This window comes from Patella vulgata, chromosome 6, assembly GCF_932274485.2.
Source record: "Patella vulgata chromosome 6, xgPatVulg1.2, whole genome shotgun sequence".
Taxonomy (NCBI): Eukaryota; Metazoa; Mollusca; class Gastropoda; family Patellidae; genus Patella; species Patella vulgata.
Window position 1 is genome coordinate 23,684,791 of NC_065884.2, and position 24,872 is coordinate 23,709,662.

A 24,872-nucleotide genomic window follows, 5' to 3' on the forward strand; every position below is an offset into this window, starting at 1 on the left:
TTGTGGTAAACCTTGATCTACCAGTTCGGGGGCGATCATCCGTGGTGTTGGTGGCCCGAAAGCGTTGCTGAAGCCTGTAGATGGTCCAAACATTGACCTGGAAGTGATTGGCAACGGCTTGGGCAGTGTGGCCAGCGTCGAGTCTTTCATGCGCCTGGTTACTCTGAGCTGTCGTGAGTTATGGCATGCTGCTGACGTTGTAGTGTGAATGATTCAACCAGGTATGGGTTGCATTTTTTAGGGCTGGTCCCGGTGAACAGCACGTGCAGCATGAGTTACATATAAATCATGGAGAACACATTACATTCTGTGTTTGGGAAGGAGCCTTATTGCTCAGGTAAAGTTGGAGATGTGGTCACAAATATACAATAAAAACATTTGGCAAGTTTTATGCAGTGCGTCTATTCAGAGTAACATACCAACCTGGCGTTTCTTTTGCTGCTTAGTATATTTACCCTCCGTGACTTCAAACATTGACAGAATAGCACACACACACACAGACGCTATGTCCCTATGCTTCCGGTCAAATTACTTGATATTATTCGAATAAACATTTAACCAGCATCGACTAGAAGAATGTAAATACAAAAAATAAGTAATGTTTATAAAACAATTCATTGAAATACGGTTGCTTAATTGACCATGGCATATTGTGGGTGCGGGGCGTTTTCCCCGGGCGCAAAATAAAAAAAATATATCACACGTGTTGGCAAAATGAGTCGGAATGCACAGTCTAATAATGCGCTACAGACAAAATAAGTGAAAATATTGATTTTGATCGCAATTGGGATTTTGACCAAAAAAATGAGTAAAAAAATATACTATCTATCGACCCAAAAGATTAAAATAGTAATAAAACATCTTTAATCACCTTTATTTGGGTGTTTTGTAAGAGTATTGTATTCTAAAATCTTTCTTTTTTCTTAAAATTAGTTATTTTTGACCACGCAGCGGGCCAATCCCCTTACCTGATTCTTGGCATCGTTGTAAATATGACCAAAATATTACCGATAATGCCAATTTTAACGAATACAAACGAGTTTTGAAACCCATGTAATACGTAAAATTTTTCGATCCAGGCACCCCACGTGGTGCATTGTGGTATCATGGCTGGGTTCATCATTCTATCTAGTATCTAGGGTTCAGATTCTGATACAATTAAGGTACCTGAAAATAACAGCAGACCGTAGACGCAAAACCTTATTTTAATTGATTCGTGTGACGAGGTTAACAGAACACACGTATAGCTGTGGTGGGTTCAAGATAATCAAGAAACTAAACTTGATTACCCAATCAACAATCTTAATCTCCTGAGCTAATAAGTGGTGAGATTAACAGAATTTATTCCGATATAACCCTTTTTTAAAACCCCTAAAAATATTAACAAAGCATTATGGTTATGTGGCTGGCAGAGCGGGCGATAAATATTTGGCTTAGGTGATAATGTTTTTGGGTACCTACATGCGATTATCATGGCAGAAAAATATTAACAAAATATTACTGACAGGCTAACTAGACATAATTTTATGGACCACAGTTACTTTTCACTTGACACATGTTTCCAGGATGATTCTCTCTGTGTTTTATTTTAGCAATGTAAACCATATTGGGATATGTACAGGTTTTGTACAGATAGAATCTTAACTAATCCAAATAACTGTTGTAAATAAATAGGAGTTAGGGCCTACTATCTAAATTTTTTGGGGTTTAAGTATATTCAGACCCCCCACCCCGCCCCCAGAAAAACAATAAGGGGGGGTCGGACCCCCCCTCCCGCCCGGCATGTGTGACGCCCATGGGTGTGGTTGCTATATTATTTTGTTTTAGAACATATCGACAATTTTAAATCCATACCAGCCGGACATTAGTTTGAAGGTATTCAGGGGGAGAATGTGAAAATAACAATAACTCAATTTTCAAAATTTCCTCGTTGCGACTCAGTTTGCCAGCATGGGTCACTCCAATGTTCTAACACTGTAAACCGTTTTTGAACATGTTGGGACAAATACACGTTGAATCGTAACATTTGTTGGGATTTTGTTTTGTTTTTGGTGAAGCGGCCACGGTAGGAACACGTTACCAGCTTCCCCGCACTGGCGAAAATGTGAAGGGTCCACGTGGGATCAACTTTCGGGCAATCTAACTTTTCGGGCAAACAGGTAAAGTGATGTTATTATTTCATCTAATTAGCAACATAAAGTGTCCAAAATCTAATACAACACTAATTTTTCTTTTCTTTTAATTGGAGGGTTGGATGGACGAATGGTTAGCGTCTGCGCGCTGTATCATAAGGTCTGTCATTGAGTCAACTGGCGTGCTTTCGATTCCCCGGTTGTACGTAACAAGGAGTTGGGTCACCTGTCCAACCTCGTGGGTTTTCCCCGGGTCCCCCGGTTTCCTCCCCACTGCTAAAGACCCCTACGCGCAAGCGAATTATTGAATTTTTTTCTCGGCGAGCGCGAGGCCCCCATACCTCGCGAGTCCGGGACGATTGCTTGGTTGTTTGGGATTCAGGTCAGCCACCTAAGGTAGACTATATTGGACCACATTGAAGTTGCTGTATTCACCGACTGGAATAGCAGGAAAACGCGTTTGCAGCAGCAGTTAAATTTTCTAAATTTCACGGGCGACAAATTTTCCATTTTATAGGGGGCGGAGGGGGGGGGGTGCTAGATGGTAAACTCCGTCTGTCACCCGAAATGTTTTCGGGTTCTGCCCCCCACCCCTTGACATACATCGAGCCCGTACGCCTATGACGCTCGATCTTTTACTTACCAGACTAGAATAGCACACAAAGAGACACCATTGTCCCACAAATTATTTGATTCGAATAAACATTTAACCATTATCTCTAGATGCTATTAGAAGGGAGCATATAAAGTATTGTTTATAAAGCAATTCACTGAAATATGATTGTATAATGGCCAGATGACGACAATTACTTTAATACCAAGCGACGTATTGACTAGAATAATCTAGACTTTATAACGGAAACGATGCAATCATAAAGAGATAATGGGATAGTGTGTATCGGTACACAACACTAATACCAACTTAATTAATGGGGAAAAGCGACATTCCGCAAATTAACTTGAAAGTGACCTAAATTATGAAGACGATCAAAATTGACAATGGTAAAGCCAAACATTTGGGAATACAAACTATATGATGATAGTCACTAATCAAATGTTAAAACTAACACCCAGTCTATTACAAAGGTAACGGTTCCCAGAAAACCTCAGTGATGGCCCATGGGAAATCTAATACATATTATAATTTAAATATACCTTCCCACGTACAAACGGTGTGATTAGATGATATAATTGATTCTAGTTTCTGTTGGGTTACAGACAATTAGAAAACGTATATATTTTTCCCAGGTATGAGATCAGTGGCAGGGCTGGCCGCCGGTGGAAGAAGGGACAAAGCTGGGGCAAGTATACTTTGAACGAACTTGTCTCCATGGGAATCGATCCTCTGAATTTGGTGGGGCAAGAATATGGCACAGCCAGCGTCATAGGCGTTGGAATGTAGGTGCCCAGCACAAAGTTAGGAAGACGGCACTATACCACTTTATGTGCATTGTTTCAACCACAGGTTGAATCTGTCTATAGTAGACACAGTAAAGGCGGTTGTCCCCGTTGCTGACGTTTTCAGCAGTCTGAAGATGATCTACAACTTCGCCAGCGGATCCGCCGTATACACACGATGTGGATCAGATTCCAAGAGAAGCGGGGAGAAACATCCATCGAATTCAAAGCGTTATGTAACATTCGTTTGGCTGCTCACGTTGGAGCTGTTGTTGCCGTAAAGAAACGTCCCGCCACCTTTGTTCTTTTCCCGCGGGACGTAATTGCTAATGGCACTAATAGCGACAGAGCCACGACAGCTAGAGGATTGTTGGCATTGATGAACCAAACATTCGTGTACGTCAAAGCAGATCAATTATGAATCTCCACCAATATCAGAATTAGTTAAAAGTTCCTTTCTTTTTGTGCTTTGCTTATATTATTTTATCAGTTTGTTGATTAGTCCATGATATATTTCGCATTTTGTAAATGTAATTATCAGTAATTAAAGCAACCATGTTATCAATATTATAAAATGAATTGTTCTTGGTAAAGTTTCTTTGTGTCATTTTGTTTTGTTTTTTTTTATAAAAAGAAAGATATGATTGTTTCACATTAAAATCTGGTTATTTTTACGATAAGCAGCGTTTAGAAAAGACCATGTTAAACCCTATACGATTAATAACTTTGTCTTTGAATACGAAAACTACAACGTTAAACCCCATTTCATTTCATTTCCTTTGAATACGTTTACATATTCGAGTGAAAGCTGTTACCATGAAGAATAGTTGATATTATAAAATCGAACTATAAGAAACTCAATACCGTAAACGTCCGCAAAAATTAGCGAGTCTGATGTGCTGTAACTTCCATTTGAAAAAGGGGAAAGAAATAGAAAGTGAAAGACAATAAAAACCTCATAACTTAAATTCTATCCAAATAAGTCTACCCGTGCTTTATATATTGCATTTAACAAGATTAGATATCAATATATCATGTAGGTATTCATAGTTTCGTAAAGCTTCTTTTCATAGTAATTTTTTTCATATATCCAGATGAGTCTTCTCTTTCTTCAGAAGTCTTGAGTATTGGGCTATTAAGACCAAATTTAACATCATTTTCCCATTTAGAACAGAGCCACGGTGGCTAAGTAAGTAAGACATTGGCTGGCTGGCCTGGAGGTCGCGGGTTCGGGATTTTCCGGCGTGGCCTTGTCAGTGGTGCAGGACGTAGGGTCTGCCAAGGACAGCTTTCTAGTCCAGTGAACACATTGGCGTGCACTTAAAAGATCCCTTGACAGTTGGAATTCGATATAAGAGTAGTCCGTAGCGCCGCTGTCTGGGCGATATATCCTCATAGCACACTCTATGGCGTATGCCCGTCTTCATTAGCCCAGTCAGAGCAGCACAGTAGCACGTTAAACGCCTTTTCATTTCCCATTTAGAAAAATATGTTAAATTTTAGAACTTTACATTTTGAGATATAGATTTTCCTTTTCGTCCACGTTTACTCAGTTGAATCCGTTCTTAAAAATTATATCATTTCTTGTCTGGGTTTTGTTAGTTGTTGTCTTAAGACATCATGTTGGCTATTAGAATATTACTTTTATTATTAACAGTTAGTACAATCATAGTTGGTGGACGCAGAATAAAGGATGGAGATATATATGTAAGTATAAAGACTTATTAAGCAGCAGTTTTCTTTAAATACATAGCTTTGATTTTCTTCCGGGATATGACCCAGAAAAATGAATCATTTAAACATACATTATGCAAGAGCTAAATCTGCCAATTGCAGGTCTTTCTTTAGGCCTGAAATGTTATCTAAATTATTAATTAGACATTAATTAACTTATCCAGACCATAATCAATTCTCGATGTCATCGCTAGTCTGCGATATTTACTGGAGTATAATCCGATCTGCTGCTCAACGCTCATTCATGATTAAATTAAAAAAATGGATAATCGAGACTATGTTTTTTATCGGACCGACTTTAGTAATGATAACCGAGGTAGCCCAAAATTCAATCGCTAAATTCTTGGTTCAGAGTGGATAAATTTGAATGAAATTTTCAGCAAATTCCCTTTACATTATCTATTTTTTAACTATTATAGTAAGAACTGACAGCTCGTTATCTAATCTCCCATAATGTATCTTTAAGCAGAGACTGTTTAAATATCCACAAATTGTAGTTAAAAAGAAATAGTTGTTATTTTCACCCGTATTTGTCGTTTGACAGAAAAATGATAGTATTGACTAAGATAAATAAAGTAATTGATATACACGAGTGTATCCAGGATGGTTTATAGCAACTTTCGATGGTTTGCACTTTCAGATAAAAAAGAACTGACAGTTTAAGAAGAAATATCCTGAGATTAGCAGGTTTGTCGATGACGTCAAGCTATAGTATCCTTTAATAAATGGGGCCTTGGTTAGCTGATGGGGCGTTGTGTTTGTCTGGGATGAAGAAAAGAAAATGATGTTCATTTAAGCTGTAGTTCTAAACAAATGAGACTATATTCGATTCTAAATCACAAAAATGCCTGCTCAACATCACTGCACGGAAAACACCGTAAACAATATTATACGATCACAATACCGTTATAGCAACTTTTCTGGAGGTAGTGCGTTAATTCTGTTGTCCTGATATCAGATAAATAATGATTAACGCACCAGTACAGGGAACAAGAGGAAAGGACCGATGCTGATGGATGACCCTGTGAAGGAGCTCTGATATACTTAATACGAGATCATCTGATTACACCAAAAACCAGAGATGATGGTATGGTAAATCGTTCAGTCAATATCAACCAAGTCATTGTTCCTTTCTAACCATTCAGTCAGCCCACCCCCATCCTCAAGTTGAATTTGATTGTCTGAATTTCATCATCAGAGTAAAGCGTCTTAAGTAAAATTTAGAACAGTTTTTGACACCATGCTAAAATTAGAAAGTAGATGGTTGGCAAGTTAAAGTCAATAATTATAATAACAAAATAGAACCGGAATCGGTGCATGAAGAAGCTGCTTTATAATATTATACATAATACTTTATAAGTATACTACCGCTGGTATGTTCAGATGATAAGAGTATATAGTGCAAATCATTTTTTTTTATCCGAATACATCTATTAATTAAACGAATCAGTAATTAGTACGTGTTATATTATGTTTATACTTTTTTCGAAAAGGTATGTTACGTTTATATTTTTTTTTCGAAAGGGTACTTCAGTAATGTTTGCCTTAACGATATGACAGCATGCCTATCTTTTCTGTAAGTACTACGTTTGAAACGGTTACACCACAGATAAGACTGTTTGATGAACTCAAGACACATGTTTATGTAAGTTGTTCTCTAATTTTTGAAACCAGAATAGGTATTTGAATCTACTTCCGGAGTTGGCTGGCTATTTTTAAACATCTTTCTAGCCACCAGTAGCGAACCATTATTGCATTAGCAATACCTTTGGCTGTAAGTGTTGTGTTTGTGTTGATCAATCAAAATGAACGTGCTTATGTGGCATTTGAGGTCTTTAATTAATATTATTATTCACAATTCAAATTTGTAAACTAATCTACTGGTCTATATATATATATGTATAATTAGTTGTAATTTTAACTAAATGCGTATTTCATTTTATATTTTCAGACATTCCATGTTGAAAGCTTGACAAAGGATGAACTCGTTCAATTATTGGATGATCTGGGCTTCCACAGGAAGCCACAGTACATGATGGAATTGCCGGAGAAATATAAAAATGGTGCAAGTCCTTCTGACAGTGGAATAACATTCGATGATTTAATGGCGGGAAATACAAAGTGGTCTCAATACGGCACAATAATTAATGCTCATGATGAAATTTAAATTTCATACCGCCGTAATTGCATAAGTACAATCAAATAAAAGAAATATACAACTTCAAAACAAAAAACACAAATCTTTAATAATTAAACGAGAAAACATAAGATTCATTCAGAACAAAAATTAATGGTTTTATGATCACCATTTAAATATCAATTTATGTATGATTCCTGGGACCGGATGTTATTTTGCTAAATGAATGGGGCAGAATGCTAGCAAAACTGTTGTTTTTAGAGAATTTAGTACAAGTTACTAGTTGTAAAGCATTTCAAATTTTGATGACACTCTTTGTCGAAACAGTTTTTAACTGAGATGAAGGGTTGATGGATATGATTTAAAATGTTTTGTATATTTATGTAATTCGTATTGATTTCAAATAAAACGAAGTCATATTTTAGTCAACGGGTTATTGCTTTGTATGTCCCAATATTGAGTTTTTAATTATAGAACCCTAATGGAACCTCCATAAAAGGATAACGTCGTGGAAAACGCTACCTTAGACTAGCTAGTAGTTAATTCCAAGATCTGCCATTCTACTTATATTTAATGGCTTGTGGGTGTGGGTATTTCGCAACCGAAGCATGGAAATGAAATGAAAGTGGGTTTAATGTCCAACAATGACGGGCGTACGCAATACCATGGGGCAGCGGCGCTACGATCTACTCGTATATCGAATTCCAATAAGCAAGGGCTATTTTACTATACTTGCACGCGAACGACCTAGGATTTTCGTCCCATCCGAACGACTAGACACCTACCTTGTTATCCCCCCCCCCCCGCAGCAGGCCTGGAAATAATATTTTTTAGTTCTAGCTGACAAATCTTGTATCTGCTATTGTAACTCTGTGGTGGAAATGTATTAACAATATCAACAAGATGACTAGTCATCATCATCCCGCATCCTTGCACTTGTTTGGAAAAACAAGGAAAAACAACGTCATGGAATATCAATGGGACTAGTCAGAAGATACATACTCTGATCACAGTAGCTCGGCAAGGCACGGTCGCTACTCAATAACATTTGCCTACCTCAATCAGCTAATGTATGTTAAACATTAAGCTTATACATCAGATAATATAATAGTTTAATGTTTGTGCAAAGTTTCAAAAATATTTCTTGACCGGATAATAAAATATGCTCCGGGAACAAAATCGGAACAGAAGAACTCTCATCAGAAAAGAAAAAAATAGGTTGATGAATATAGAAGTGTTATAAAGTATCTTGAACAGTTTTTGAGATATGCTCTAGAATAATAATTATATACCAAACGTGTAGGAAAAATTCATTCAACAGAGAAATTTGTTTCCATGGAAACACAAAAATTATTAAATCCGAGAAATGTCTAATTAACAAAAGGCACAACTACTAGTTATACCACAGGTTGATGTTTGTACAGAGTTTCATGAACATATCTTGAATGATTTATGAGGTATGCTCCGGAAACAAAGTGTACACCAAAAACTAAGTCAAATTTGTTTCCATGGAAACACAAAAAATATAAATCCAAAAAATGTCTAAATATCAAAAGGCACATCTAGTGTAATAGGTTGATGTGTGTGCAAAGTTTCAAAAACATATCTTGAACGGTTTATGAGATATGTTCCGGAAACAAAATTGTACACCAAAAACTAAGTCAAATTTGTATCCATGGCAACACAAAAACATACATACAAGAATTTCCTAAATAGCAAAAGGCACAACTACTGTAATAGGTTGGTTGATGTTTGTAAAAAGTTTCATAATGATATCTTGAACGGTTTATGGGATATGCTCCGGAAACGTAATCGGGACGGAGACGGACATTTATCTTTTTCAAAAGTATCGAGCATAAAACTGTTTATCTACACTGTATACTTAATCTGAACAGAAAATGTTCACGATCAAGCATCGGCCAATGAAATTGTTTAGCTGTGCTTAGCTTTAGTAGGAAATAGTAATCATTGAACTCAGTCAAGACATTCACCTAATGAACATCTACATCACGTTTAAATATCTATATACCTCAAGGCAGAGTTATCATGTTCCAAAGTCTCAACCAATCAAATTGCTTATCTCTTCTTGGCCTTAGTGGAAATGCGCATGGTCGAACACTGTTAAGGCATTCGCCTAATAGACACCCACACCAAGTTTGAACATTCTACCTTAATTAGAAGGATCGTTATTGTGTTTCAAAGTCTCGACCAATCAAGTTGAATTATCCATTTTGCCTAGGCAGAAAATGCTCAGTATCGTACTTTGCTAAGGTATTGATGTGATGAAACTATACACGAGGTTTCATCACTATTCCTCAATTAGAATCAAAGTTGTCAAGCGCCAAAGTTTCGACCAATCAAATTGCTTATTACTCTGCTTACCTTGAGCCAAAAATGCTCTTTATCGAACTTAGTCAAGGTGTAATACTATAGGGTTTATTTTAGTTCTATGAAAGGTGCTCTGTTTAATATGTTGAAGTGGTTGTTAGACAAATGGGTGGCAACGAGAAATAGACTAAGTAGGTATTTTGCAAGATTCAAGTTTCTTAGACTAACTCACAGACATTTCCTGCCATCACCAATTCCTGAAAGTAGGGTACTATCGTCAAGTCATCCCGTGCACAGATTAGTCCAATTAAATAGAATAATGTTGACTTAAAACGATGCCAGTTCGAAACACTTACCCCAAAATGGTAATTGTCCCGCCCTAATAGCTGAGTTTAATTTGCATATAAGAAAGAGCGAGGTTAAATTTCCCTTCAGACATCGTTTAGAGATCCTAGGAGAGACATCGTTCTGAGTTCCAGGGGAACATCATACCCATAGCCTTCTCGGCTTAGGGGCCGGAATGGCTCTCGCCACAGAACACGCGCTAAGTGATAGAGAACTTATATTTAGCTTATATTTAATGTCATAGCTGTGTGTGTAGTTTCCTTTATGTAACCTCTGCATTATCGATGTTATAAAGATATAAAAACATAGTTAACCAACAAAGTGTTCCAGAGTCAATTGATCCTTGAAGTTTTAAACACAACGTGAAGTCAAAGTTAGTTCCGAATTGATCATAGTGTCACATTACCGCTTTTCGGTGCCGTGATGAAGTAGAGTCACGACGTAACCCTACCTGTAGTGTCACAGAGGTATTAATGTGATGAAACTATATACACCAAGTTTCATCACTCTCACTTAATTGGGACCAAAGTTATCGTGTCCCAAAACATCAACTAATCAAACTGCTTATCTCTGCTTACAGACATACCAATTTTAATAGTCTTCGAAAGGCGGGGGACATAAAATAGTACAAAAAGACAAATTCGTGCCAAGGAACATGACATACACCAGAGGTGTGACATAAATTTTTGTACCGGACAGTTAGCCTTATTTCCAGGATTGAAAATAAGAAAGTCAATAAGGGTAGTAGGTATGGTCTCAAAACTGTGACGAAACATGGGAGCCACTATGGCTCAGTGAGTAAGACACCGGCTACACCGGTTCTCTAGCATGGAGGTCGCGGGTTCGGTCCCCCTACCCGCCACCCCCTCCCCCGTGTTGACCGAGAAAGTTCATCGTTTAGTCGTGTGGATGGTCGTTGGCGTGCACGTAAAAGATCCCTTGGCAGTTGGAATTCGGTATAAGACTAGGTTATAGTGCGCTGTCTGGACAAACTTTCCCTCGGAGCACACTGAATGGCATATTCCCGTCTTCATTTTACTCCCCCCCCCACCCATTTAAAAGGTTTTAGCGATTGTCAATAGTCCCTCAGATAAAGGGAGATAACATCATTTAGAAAGGAATGTTGGCGAATTATGTAAGGAACGAGGGGAAAATATACGTGTTTTAAAAATAGATACTGGGTGGAAATTATACCGGCACCACAGTGTAATATTGATCTCACTGTTTCCCTATAATAAGGAATTAAAGAATAGTGATGCTGTTTACCGTGTTTATATCAGATGTTTACTGTAAATGATTCACTTTTAGTATTTTAGCTTTTGCAGCAAGCTGTCAAATAAAGCCTGGATCGTTAAATTCTTGTAATAGTTGTAGCTGAACAGACGGATAGATTCAAATCAAGTCTCGTGTCGAGCAGACGATCAAGACACCCTATATGTCACACCGCCCTCTACATGCATTCAGACGTGTATATCTACCACATATCTAAGATTTCATTGTTTTATTTATAGTGTGAAATAAGGTAAGTAATTCTAATTTTTCAGTAATCACTATAATATTCCAGTCTGGTCTGAAAATCCATATCAGCTGTAGACCGTGTGTAGACCACAGTTTTGTCTCCGACTATCCACAGGTGGGTTAAGACCACCAATTATTTTCGACAAAACAGGCGTTGAAATTCTTCAAGAATGAGTAATGCACTTTGTTTACTATCTATTTTGTAACTCGTTGAGAAAGATGGTAGTAATAATATCTGTCTACATAATGATAAATGTGTGTTAAATCGTAATTGCTAAATCATAATTTTCTCGAAGCTCAAACAAGATAACATCAAAGCATATCATTACTGATTGAGTAGACTCAATTTTTTCCCAGCACGTGTTTGAAATCTGTATCTTAGAATTACAGGTTGTTGGGTTGTTGGGTTGTTGGGGGTTTTTTTTATGGGAGGCAACTCTATTATTACCATGTTTGCTATTATTACCGTTATGCAACTAATCAATGAATTTTCTGCATTCCTGATCATGATTTTCATATGGATCGATTTTTATCTTTTATCATTGATCGAAAACGAAACAGCTTTCATCTTCCTGTAAATCAATGATTTTATCAGAAAAGGGTCCGATTTCTTAAATCACTATAATCACTAATACAAAAAGAATGTCAAATGATATCCGACATTAGATCCGGTATTATAGATTTTCTTTTGTAGGAATTGCTGTTACCTTGTTTATTATTGGTTGATGATGATGGCGAACACTGCGAACACCTGCTATTCAAAACAAATACTGGTTATATATATAGTGAAAATATATATACATTAAAAATTGCTTTGTATTCTAACTCTTCCTGGGCACCATGTGGTATAGCAAGTGTTCTTGGTGCCAGGGAGTAACATACTTTTGGCGCCGGCACACAATAGTCATATAGTTTCGACCTATTTTGTTAAAACAAATACCAATTTAAAGTGCATACTATTACTAAATTTAAAATACCTTGTTTGTCTCAAAATGCCCAAAGCATTTTATTGACGAGACGTTAAATTACATTCCATTTAATATCTTTATATTTGAATACAAAATTATTCAACTGCGTCTCAAACATAAATACAACACGCTCATTCTCTTCTGAAAGGGGGGGTTGGGTGACTTAGTGGTTAGCACGTGCGCGCTCTATCATTAAGTCTGTCATTGAGTCAACTGGCGTGGTTTCGAATCCCCGATTGTACGTGACAAGAAGTAGGGTCGCCTGTTCAACCTCGTGGGTTTTCTCCGGGTCCTCCGGTTTCCTCCCACTGCTAAAGACCCCTACGCGCAAGCGAATTATTGAAATAAAATTAAACCACATGTTAGTCCCGAAATGACCCAGTTAGTGTCGAGTGGACGTCAAACCCCATTTCTCTCTCTCTCTCTCTCTCTCTCTCTCTCTCTCTCTCTTCTGAAAGTGTAATTTCTATTACATAACTCACTATAACCGATTGGGTGACTTTGGAATGTAGATATAAGTGTGTATTATGCCAGGATGTTTATCTAAATTGATTTGGTTTCTGTTGTTTGATTGAATCAGACGCAAATAACCATATATTATTACTATCATTACACGTACTTTACGAACTCTTGAATCAGAATATTTAACCTGTTTCTATGGATCATAATAGATGACATAGAATTGTTTGCAGTCTATCCTCTAAGTTGTCGTCTGTCCGTCACATCACGAATGATATCTCCTTTAACAGTCGACTGACTCTTGTAGGGTTTCTTTCAAGATTAAACCGTGAAGTTCTTGATCTGATTTTTAAAAGTGTGTAGGGTTAGTTAGGTTCATCGTTGTTTGTTGTTTGTTGGATATATATTTTTTAAATTTGGTGGAATTCGTGATAAATAATGTATCTAATTCATGAACGTTTTTATATGCTGACCTTTACGCATATAGTATTATACCAAGGCTGTGGATCCTCTAGAGGTCACAATTTTGATCCGATTTTGGTGAAACATAAAAATATATGTGGGGCGGTAACATCCTGAATTATGGCCCCTGGGCGTATTTTGTTGTAGGTTATGGGGTTTTAGGGGGAGCGTCACATTTTCATTTTGCACTAGGGGTTGACCGAAGGAGGTATATAATTCCGCAACTGGAAGTGATCATAGAACTCTACCCTTGTATACGCCACTCCCCGGATAGAGCTGTCCCTATTCTCAAAATTTCAGCCCCGGATAGCCCCATATGGTCACCAACTGGCAATTTCTCTCTTGTTATCTATCTTGAAGATATTAGTAGTTGGTTTTTTTCCAGAAACTTTGTGACTTTCTAATTGTAGCAATATCTAGGAAAAGGGAAAATCCATCATAATTTAATTTCTTCATAATATGTCCCTTTAAGGGTGATGTCAGCCAGTGATGCTCACCGTATGTTTCTTTAATTCAGTGATTATTTCTGAAGTGAATAGGTCATCATACCATAGGCCAATCCAGGAATTTTTTCGCAGGAGGGGGTTTGCCAGGCTCTTGTTAAGGAAATTTGACAGTTGATAATGCATTTTGCCATCATTCTCTATAAATTACGTAGGCATACATACACACTAAGCTTTTTAAAGAGAGAAATTCGACACCCCGTTTGACGTCAATTTTATAATAAATTAATAGTATTGTGATTCAATTTCATTGATGCAAAGCATTAATTGTGATATCACACGTGTCTATATCATTATTTCGCGCTTTGAATGCCAATCCCATCCCACCATCTGATGATAAGGGATAAAGTACACGACCGTTACACTTTTATCATAAAGTGTTGTTTTAGAATTGGGTGTCACTAGATAAGGGAAAAACGAGAAAAATAGAAAAATCACGTGCATTCCCCCGTTTTTATTCATTCTGTTCTTAATAAAAAAAACATGGTAATGCACGGACTTTTTCTAATTTGTTCGTTATCTTTTATCTAGCGACAGCCAATTCTTTTTTTTGAATTGTCAGATATCCTCTCACCGTCTCATATAATAACTTTTCATCTTCAACTGAATTATCAGTGAAATGAAATTCGATCGTTTGTCTGTTATAGCTCGTTACTTCAGTCAGATATATAGAACGATAACTCGTATTTGTCATGTTTGTCGTCACTTCACGTTTCTTCACGTGCTTGTTACACATCTCCCGTAGCAATGATCTCTGTGTTAAAATTATATTTGGGATGTATTTAACCAGTTCTATCACATATTTTATACTGACTGAAACCAATATTGTCCTTTAAGTAGATGGTCATACATGAGCATGAGATGGTTAATACTAAACTATTCTCTTGGTAATCTTTAAGAGGCATTTAGTAACTGGGTAGAGCAATACACAAAAAACACATACTTATGGAAAAACAGCTACTTATTTATTTGGGCGACGTTTCGAAGAGTATTCTCTCAACGTTATCAAGCTAATACAGTAGTACAAGAATAATGAGATCAATATATACAGAAAACTGTAACAACAATTCATGAAACCATACAGGACAACAACAAGATCAAAGGGGTTTATTCTACAAAAACTAATTAAGTGTGAAGAGTAGCCATTGAGTATAGTTAAGCAATTAGGTAGCTATGATGATAGATACAATACTACCGGCAGAATGGGATAGTACCTACAATACAATTATGATATACCATGGTTTGTTTAGATAATGGTAATTAACTTTATATGTCTGTGTGATTAAATGTACAATTAGACTAGAGTAACCCATATGTGTAATAATTCTAAGAAATAGAGTGGATATAACTGATAAATTGATAATAATATTAGAAAAAATGAAAAATAATAAAACTCATAAAAATTCAAAGGTTTCTTATCCACTGTACTGTAGAATGAGTGGGGGTGATGGAAAACACATAATTTAGGTATATTTAATAAGTTCATCATAAGCACTAGGCAGGAATATCCCTGTGTCGCGGTTGAGGTCTGGACTGTTTCTTTTAATGTGTATGGCCTCAATAATTTTGCGGGTTTTTTCTATCGGTAGGTTGGCCGCCAGGGTTCTATACGTTTTAATTCTGTGTCCTGGGTTGGATTGTGTGTGTTGGGCCACAGCTGAATTGGTAGTAGAGGATTTAGATTTATGCTGACTGATTCTCTTGTCTAAAGGCTGTCTAGTTTCTCCAATGTGTTTTTTGTGTATTATTCTCTTGGTGTTATGGTATGAGAGACAATACCTAGTTGAGAGTATAATAAACAACAGCAGATAAAGATCTGTATACACGGAATATTTTTTCAATTAGTTTATTAACTAGAATCAGGATGAAAACACCAAGTTGATGAATAATTAATTCACATTCTGTATACGAAGCATATTTTTCTCTCTTAATATTTTACGCTTAATCGATATATAAATGTTAGTTTACAGATTTAAAAAGATTTTTAGATATTGTGGAGCTGTTCGGTTGTATAAATATATTATACGAAAATCTCTAACCGTCATTTCAGGGATTGAATAATAGTCGGAAAATGTTTCCTATCCGTTCATCCAAATGACCGTGTTTTTGTAATGATATTCATTCTAATAATATATTTGCTATCGACCTTTATAAATAAGAATACAATTTTTTTTGGTATATAATAAAATAAATAATTGATTATTTTTACATGTAAGGACTTATACCGTAGAAATAACTCAATAAATGGTAACATATGTAGTTGCAAGACTACATCATCATGTGTGCATCATTAATGGTTGACAAATTTCATTAACGGCAGCGCTACACGCTTTGCAAAATTATTGGTCTGATCTTGTAATTGTGGACCAACTGAATATACGTTTTCTTCAAAAACATTTTCATGTGGACGTATATTTTCGTCTGTCTGTCGGTCCGTTCACAATTTGTGGACACTCACAGGTCACAATTTTTATCCGATTTTGACGAAACTTGAAATATCGGTTCCTGTCGAAATTGAGATGTGTCGGACCATAACTACATGGATTATGGTCCTTAATTGTACGAAAAATCGAGTTTTTAGCTCGAGAACACTCTAAAGGTCACAATTTTCATTCGATTTTGATAAAACTTGAAATGCAGGTTTATACTAATTTATAGCCCATCGATATTCGTGCATATGGGATCTTAACTTCCTGAATTATGGCCCTTGATTGTAAGAAAAATCGCGTTTTTAGCTTGTGGTACCTCTAGGGGGTCACAATTTTTTTCTGATTTACAAATGCCTTCGAATATGTCACCATTACACCAAACTATGGCATAACATAGAGGTCACAATTTTTATCCGATTTTGATGAAATTTGAAATGCATGTTTATAACCCAATGATCTTGCTTGGTTCTTTTCGATATTAGCGCATATCGGATTGTAACTTCCTGAATTATTGCCCCTGATCGCGTTTTAGCTTGTGGTCCCACTGCGGTCACAATTTTTATCCGATTTAAAAAAAACCAAACAAAACATTCGAATATATCACCGTTACACCATAAGGTCGGTTGAGTTCGAATTTCGTGAAAATCGGACCGAAACTGCCGGACAAAGCAAAATGGCCCACTTCTTGTACACAAATAGTATAAAAGTATGTAATACCAAGGTTGTGGATCCTCTAGAAGTCAAAAGTTTTATCTGATTTTGATGAAACTTGACATGTAGGTTTATAACCCAAAGATCTTGGTTCCTGTCGATATTCACGCATATCAGACCGTAACCTCCTGGATTATAGCCCCTGATTGTACGAAAAATCGTGTTTTGTTTAGCTTGTTTAAATATAACATCATTCAACCACAATGAAGGTTGAATTCGGATTTCGGGAAAATAGAAACGAAACTTCCCGACAAAATAGCCGCTCTTTGTACGCAAATTGTATAAAAGTGTGTAATACGAAGGTTGTGGACCCTCTAGAAGTCACGATTTTTATCCGAATGTAATGAAACTTAAAATATGTCTTTATATCCCAAAGATCTCGATCCATTTCGATATTTGAGTATTTCAGACCATAACTTTCTGGATTATGGCCCCTGATTTAATTTAAAGAGTAAGGCGATACACATTATCATTAGTAGAATATTATCTTTATACTGTAAAACCTGAAATATATTGTGAAATAGCTCAAGATCACCAAAGTCGGTAATTTCCCATTAAAATCATAGCTTATAGATATACTTAATGACTTCTTTGATGTGTATAAAGTTAATTTATTTGATGTATGTCTGTCTAGTCCAACCTTTTAAATAATAGGTTACGTATTGATTGCTTCTAAGTATTAGTTAGCTAATTAACCTAAAAGTCACAATTGCTTCATTCTCCCTCTTGTAATCCTTGAAAATCTTATCATAGCATTTCGTGCCGATCTCACTGCTTTCATTTTTTGTAGGAAAGTTGAGATGGCACCATTCCAAAGAATTCAAGGCAATGAGTTGTGATTTAACATAGACTGAGCTCTTTGTAGAAGCTTTTGTTAATTACATTTAAAGATGCTATCATTTGGTATCACATTTGCTGTAGCATTCCCAATATTTAAGGTTAAGTGTCAATGATGTAACAAAGATTATTCTGGGTAGCATACTTATCAGATTCCACTCTTTCATTACCTTGTTTTAATTAGGATTTCTACCTGAATACACAGGTGTGTTTTGAGAATGGTATTGGATAATTTGTATTATTAAAACGTGTACGAAATTAGTACCGATGATAAAATTGTGGTCTGCTCTCCAAAGTCTAAAGTGATCAAGTATGATTTATTTCCTGGCAATTATGTGATGATTTCGACACAGTACTATGGTCATTACAGTGTAATACTTTTAGTCAGACTGCGAGCGGCATGTCCATTAATACAACTACGTGTATTCTCTGCTAAGGGAAATACTCGTGCATTGCGAATCTGTACAGGGAACTACACTTATTTTTTTCTAAGACCAGGTGCATACTGTTTGTGAGTTCAAGGGTGGGGGCCGGCAACCTGGTGGGATTCCTCCGGGTTCCTCCCACAACAAAGGACCCCTTCGTATACTGAAATAAAATAATATGTTGAGTAGCCGTCAAACCCCATTTCTCTATCTATTACTTTCCTGAATATGCAATTTATAATCGAATATATAACTGTTAACAATATTTTAGTGTTTACAGGATATCATGACTAAACATCGTTATGAAATACCTGAGTGATTAATCACCATACCACAAAACGACCCACAACACGGTAATGTCAATCATAATTGGGTAGATCAACTTGTACATTTCAAACACCTGTTGTCTCTGGAATGTTATAAAATATGAATTACTTATTGAATTGATCATTTCTTCAAATAAATTGTTACACATAAAAACGGGTGTGAAATAAACACATGTTTAATCATTTAAAAACGATAGCGATTCAGTATATTAAACACAGCGTTACAATCATGTCGATTTTGATCTTAATAATGCTACCAGTATATATAATTAAACTGGGTGTTTCTTTCGAGCACCAAGTGTAGAATCAAGAGAATATAAGCAAGGTGGGTTGAAAGACAGAGTATTCGGATGAAAGTATCCCAGAACCATGTGTCCTAAACCTGTAGGCCTACGGTGACCTAAAGCTATATTGTTGATTTTATCAGGTTAGCTATAAGCCACCACGCTATACAAGTACCCCAGTCATTCAACTAATCAGAGAGACAGAGAGACAGAGAGAGAGAGAGGGGGGGGGGGGTTAGTGGTGTGTGTGGGATCGGGGGACGGAGGTTGGGTAACGTCAACTGGACACAAACTAGATCATTTCAGAACTAACATTAACATAAGAAATTTTACTTCAATAATGCACTTGACCGTAGTAGTCTTTAGCAGTTAAAGGAATCCAAAAGAACCTGCAACTGTAGAACAGGCCCACGAGGTTGGACAGGCGAACCTACTCCTTGTCAAGCACGAGCGGGGAATCGAAACCATGTCACGTGACGCAATACCAGATCTTAAATGCTCACGCTGTATGCCATTAGCCTTAAATGAGTTGGGTTTAGCAAATATAGAGACCAAATCACGACGGCTAAATAATTCAAATTGACACTGCCAGACAAGATAAATAGATTATTTCTCCGCATTTTAGCTTTTGATTTGCATACTCTAACATAGCATACTAATAGTAGCATTAATCGTAATTTATATGGTTTTATTCAAAAGAAATTGAATCAGTAAGATGCCGACTCGCTAACCAAGAGATCTCGGGTTCGCTCCCGGTGTTGGCCGAGAAAGTTCCTAGGATTTTCCAGTATGGTTTCATATTGTCAGTGGTGCAGGATGGATTTCCTGTCTAGTCGTTCGGATGGGTCGAAAAACCGAGGTCACTTGTACACATCGGCGTGCACGTAAAAGATTTCCTGTCTAGTCGTTTGGATGTGACGAAAAAACGAGGTCCCGTGTACACATTGCCGTGCACGTAAAGAACCCTTGACAGTTGGAATAAGTGTTGGCCGAAGTGCCGCTATACGGGGAAAATTTCACTCATAGCACACTGTATGGCGTCTGGCGTCTTAATTAGCCTATAGTAACTGCAGAACAGTATATAAAATATATGAAGTTAAACCCCATTATAGTGTCTTCCAGCTTAACGTAGAAATGCTTCTTAACTGCCTGCTTGAACATCTTTGTTAGTTATAAAATGTGTTGACTGTTAGTATATATTACAGTAAGACTATCTTGCGTTCACTACCATTGCGGTTTACGGCGTGGTTTCCCCGTGTCTGTGATGCAGGGCGGATTAACTGACAAGGAACAGTTTCTGTCGTTCGGATGGTACGAAAAGTCGAGATCCCGTGAACCTTTGACGCTGCCCTGGTACAATTTCACCCATAGTACACTGTATGACCCATCACACTGTAAACCCCATTTCATTTCTTTCCGAAAGATGTGTTTAAAGATACATTATGGGAGATTCGATAACGAGTTGGCAGTTCTCACTATAATATTTAAAAACTAGATAACGTAAAGGCAATTTGCTGAAAATTTCATTCAAATTGATCAAATATGTCTATGAACCGATAACTAAGCGAATGAAATTTCTGCCTAGCCTCGGTCATCATTACTAAAGTCAGTACGGTAAACAGCATAGTCTCGATTAACCATTTAATCGTTAAATCGAGAAGGAAAGTTATGCAGTAAATCGTCTCACAATCCACTTTAGATCGCAGGCTAGCGATCCCATCCTGAGTTGATTATGGTCTGGATAAGTTAATTAATGTCTTATTAATAATTAAGATAACATTTCAGGCCTAAAGAAAGACCTGCAATAGACAGATTTAGCTCTTCCATAATGTATGTTTAACTGAGTATTTCTGTCCGTCTAAAAGTTGTCTTTGTGTTGTGAGTAATGTTTAAGGTTGTGTTAGAATACTTACTGTAATACAACATCAAACAGATACAAAAAAAATTAATAATTTACACACTAATAACGGATTATCTCCCTTCAATGCTTGTAATTTTTCAGAGCTCCCGGTGTTTCGTCTTATTTGAACGACTACACACACTTTCCCCGTTAACCTCGCATACACTACCAAAGTAATCTAGCTGCGTAATGAATGAACGACCATCTAAATATCCGATCATTCTTACATTCTTAATATTTTCAGGAAAAGCGTTCATTATTAATTACTAGCGGACTTAAACATATTGAATCTAATATTGTGAAATCTCAATCTCTCTCTCTCTCTCTCTCTCTCTCTCTCGCTGATATGTATGTAATTGAAAAGTAAATTACTGACTTCAGTGGATTGTTTGTTAATGGTAGATTAAGTACAGTCTATATTTAAGAGAATCCATTAATTACTAATATATGTTGACAGTATGAATATGTAACCCATGAAAAACAAGGTATCCTATAATATATAGGTGAACTTATACTGCCCTCTATGATCAGTTTCCCGCTGCTACATTAATATATTCATTAATATGTTGGCATCCTTCATCAAAGTAAATGAGATAGTATGTAAAGATGTTATACATCATTAAATTAAACACTGCAAAGTGCAATATATACTTCTAAAGATAATTGCGATGGGTTTTGAATTTTTAATTCTTAATTTTTAGCAGCTGTTTAAAACTAATGTATTACTTGCAAAAACAACAGAAACGGGCATGTTAAAACACGTGCTTATGTATTTGCTTCTCGTTGTCCCCGATCTTCGAATTTGGTATGTCCCTCTGTCTTGTTACTTTTAAATAAAACTTTGTGGGTGTTCTTTTTTGGGCACATTAATTAGAGAACCAACAGTCAATGCCAAGATTTACATTATAATTGTTTGATTTAGGAAGAAGTCCATATCAAAAGGCTACGCCTGGAGTTCATGGCTGTAAAAATCAAGGCTGTTAATATGAGTTCCAGGCCTTTGTATACAGTAACTTTTATTTGTTTATCACACTTTGGTATTAATCTATAATAATTGCTACAATTGGTTTAATAAAGTAATAAAACGTTGAACCTATGTTTTCAGTAACTCACTTAATACACTATTACAATAATTGATAAGATAGTTAACACTCGTTCAGATGCCAACTAAATTGTCACTGTAACTTTTAAACAGGTTATTCTTAAGGTTTATGAGATAAACGACACTACAAGAGAGATGGGGTTTAACGTTCACTCGACTCGACACAAACTAGGTCATTTCTGGACTAACATATGATTCATCTTCATTTCAATAATTCGCTAGCGCGTAGGGGTCTTTTAGCAGTGGGAGGAAACTGGAGGACCCGAAGAAAACCCACGAGGTTGGACAGGCAACCCTACTCCTTGTCACGTACACTTGACTCAATGACAGACCTTATGATCAAACGCACACTCGTTGACCATTCGGCCACCTAACCCCCTAAGAACAGAAGGAAAATATGTACATGTGTGTGATACTCTTACTCCCTTAATGCCTTCCAGTGATGCGGATTACCCGAGAGCATAATTACCTTGAGTTAAGTTCCCTTCAAGGTAATTTTAAGAGTGTCTCTGGATGGTCAGTGTTAACCAAGTATTGCTGTGCACATGTATATAATATTGCCATGTTATATTTTCATATTGTATCATTGCTTGATAAAGACCAGATTTTAAGCCTCTAATAAGCAGTAATTGTATTCCATAGAATTGTGACTTGTATATGTTTTGGGAATAGTTCTCCATTATTAATTGTACCTATTGGTACTAATGTAGCATTATAAACCCCTAGGAATGCATTTCAAAATTATATGATGGAATATTATTGTTGTCCATGCAAAGAAAACCTAAGTACGTTAGAGAGAAAAGAGGTCAGTTTAACATTTTCCGAAGTTTGTAACAGTGAACAGAAACATGGTTCCGTCAGTTTAAGTGGTTAATTTGTGGTTAAATGATTATTTGATCAGGATGTAAATGCTCTTATTTGACTGCCTGGGTGGTTCTTCTCGGTCCAGACCGGAAGTCGAACTCGGGACATCTAGTCGGGATATTCTAGCGACCTCACTAGTCTACTACCGAGCCACCATGCCTAATAGGGATTTGCTAATTAACCAAAGACTATATTTTCGCAAGACGCTTCTGCATCATACGGAACAGTGAACCGTTCTTTTAAGAAAGCCAGTGAAAAGATCATTTCGGGAAAATGATAGCATAGTTATTGGCCGTATTGTTGGTTGCTAGGTTACATCCAAGAATAAATCTAGCGTATTAAGTTACATGCGCTGTATGTATTCAATTTCTGAAGAACCCTTCATCAACCTGCGCCCGAGATGCTATATGAAATGTATCGATTCCTAGAAGATCTTCTAAGCTGATATACCCTACCGGTAAACATCTCTAACCTTTCATTGACATCGAGCATCAGTTATAAACTAATTATACTAAACTTAGACATATGAATCGTTTCAAGTATTTCCTGATCCGAACCACAAATTGTGAATTGACCGTCTCAATCTGGGGTTTATCTAAAATTACCACGGGTAACGGAGTCTCCAATATACCAGTGCTCTGGTTACCACAGTGCACACATCTTGTCAAAACTACGGTGATAACTTGACTCAGAATGAAGTAATTTGAATGAGATTTTCAATATTTTCATTTTACATTATCTATTTTTGAGCTATTATAGCAAGAATGATCAGCTCTTTATCTAAATCTGACATAATGTATCTTTGGCTAAATGGGTAAGACGCTGTCTCCCTAGCCTGGAGGTCGCGTGTTCGATCCTGCATCGGCCGAGAAAGTTCATCGGGATTTTCCGACGCGGTTTCCCCTTGTCTGTCGTGCAGGACGGAGGACCTGACAAGGATAGCTGTCTAGTCTTTCGGATGGGACCGAAAAACAGAGGTCCCGTGTATAAATTGGCGTGCACGTAAAAGATCCTTTGGCCGTTGGAATTCAATGTAAAAGTAGGCCATAGTGCCGCTGCCCGGGCAAAATTTCCCTCATAACACACGTCTTAATTAGCCCAGTATAGGAGAAGAACAGTAGGACGCTAAACCCCATTTCATTTAAACGGTGTTCAACGCTTCTAGGCGGTAATTAAGCGTCCTCTGTTTTCTAACTGAAGAATTATAGTTTCTGTGAAAGATTGTTCGGCTAACACAATACTTATGAATTTAAATATATTTGGATGACTTGTACTGGTATTCTTCATCTTGCTATGCCATCCCTCAACGTGATTTGTTATCCAGGAACCCTCTGTAATCCTTGATTGTCTGAGAACGCACTCCAGAGTGAGTTTCGGATCATATAGTTGATTGATTCATGAGTGAATATTTAAGATACACGTCAACTTATCTCATGTATTTTACTCATTTACATTGTTAACCTCTAACCAGATGAAGAGTACTAATAATGAATAATGATGCAGTCTATAATCCTTTGTTTACTTAAAGGACAATATTGGTGCCAGTCATTATCACATATGTGATAGAGCTGGTTAAACACATTCCAAATATAATTTTAACACAGAGATCATTGCTACGATAGCTGAGTAATACAGGTTTCCTGAATCGGAAGTGACGAACGCCAAAGGAAAACACGATTCATGCCTCGATATAACTGACTAGTTTTATAAAAAAAATAAAAAAAATACAATACGTTAGATTTATATATACAAATTTGATTTCGCTGGGTATTTTTTTTTTTTTTTTTTTTTGGTGGAGCTGATGGTCTTCCTTCGTTGTCTCTTGTGGTACGTTAGTGTGTTTCCTACTAAGGCTTGGATTTTCTAAAAATGTGTTCTTTTCCCTATCCCGGGGTTAGGGCGAGGGATTCTTATAACTAGTTGATTTTATTTACTAAGGGTTAGGGCTAGGGTTTGATATATTATTTGCTTTGGGTTAGGATGAAGAGTCGAAGACTGGTGTTATTTAGT

At 36.7% G+C, this 24,872-nt stretch overlaps 2 long non-coding RNA genes across 2 annotated transcripts in view; both read left to right on the top strand.

Moving 5' to 3' along the window:
* The first annotated feature begins 5,062 nt into the window (after positions 1-5,062).
* LOC126823913 (uncharacterized) lies at positions 5,063-7,825 on the top strand. The gene is made up of 4 exons (XR_007681359.2): positions 5,063-5,237; positions 5,905-5,975; positions 6,825-6,909; positions 7,216-7,825. It is a non-coding gene; the product is annotated as an uncharacterized LOC126823913 (long non-coding RNA).
* A 3,427-nt stretch (positions 7,826-11,252) lies between these two features.
* LOC126823912 (uncharacterized) overlaps positions 11,253-24,872 on the top strand; it is a 46,188-nt gene continuing 32,568 nt past the window's right edge. The window contains exon 1 of the long non-coding RNA XR_007681358.2: positions 11,253-11,596. This is a non-coding gene — a long non-coding RNA (uncharacterized LOC126823912). The remainder of the gene's footprint in view (positions 11,597-24,872) is intronic.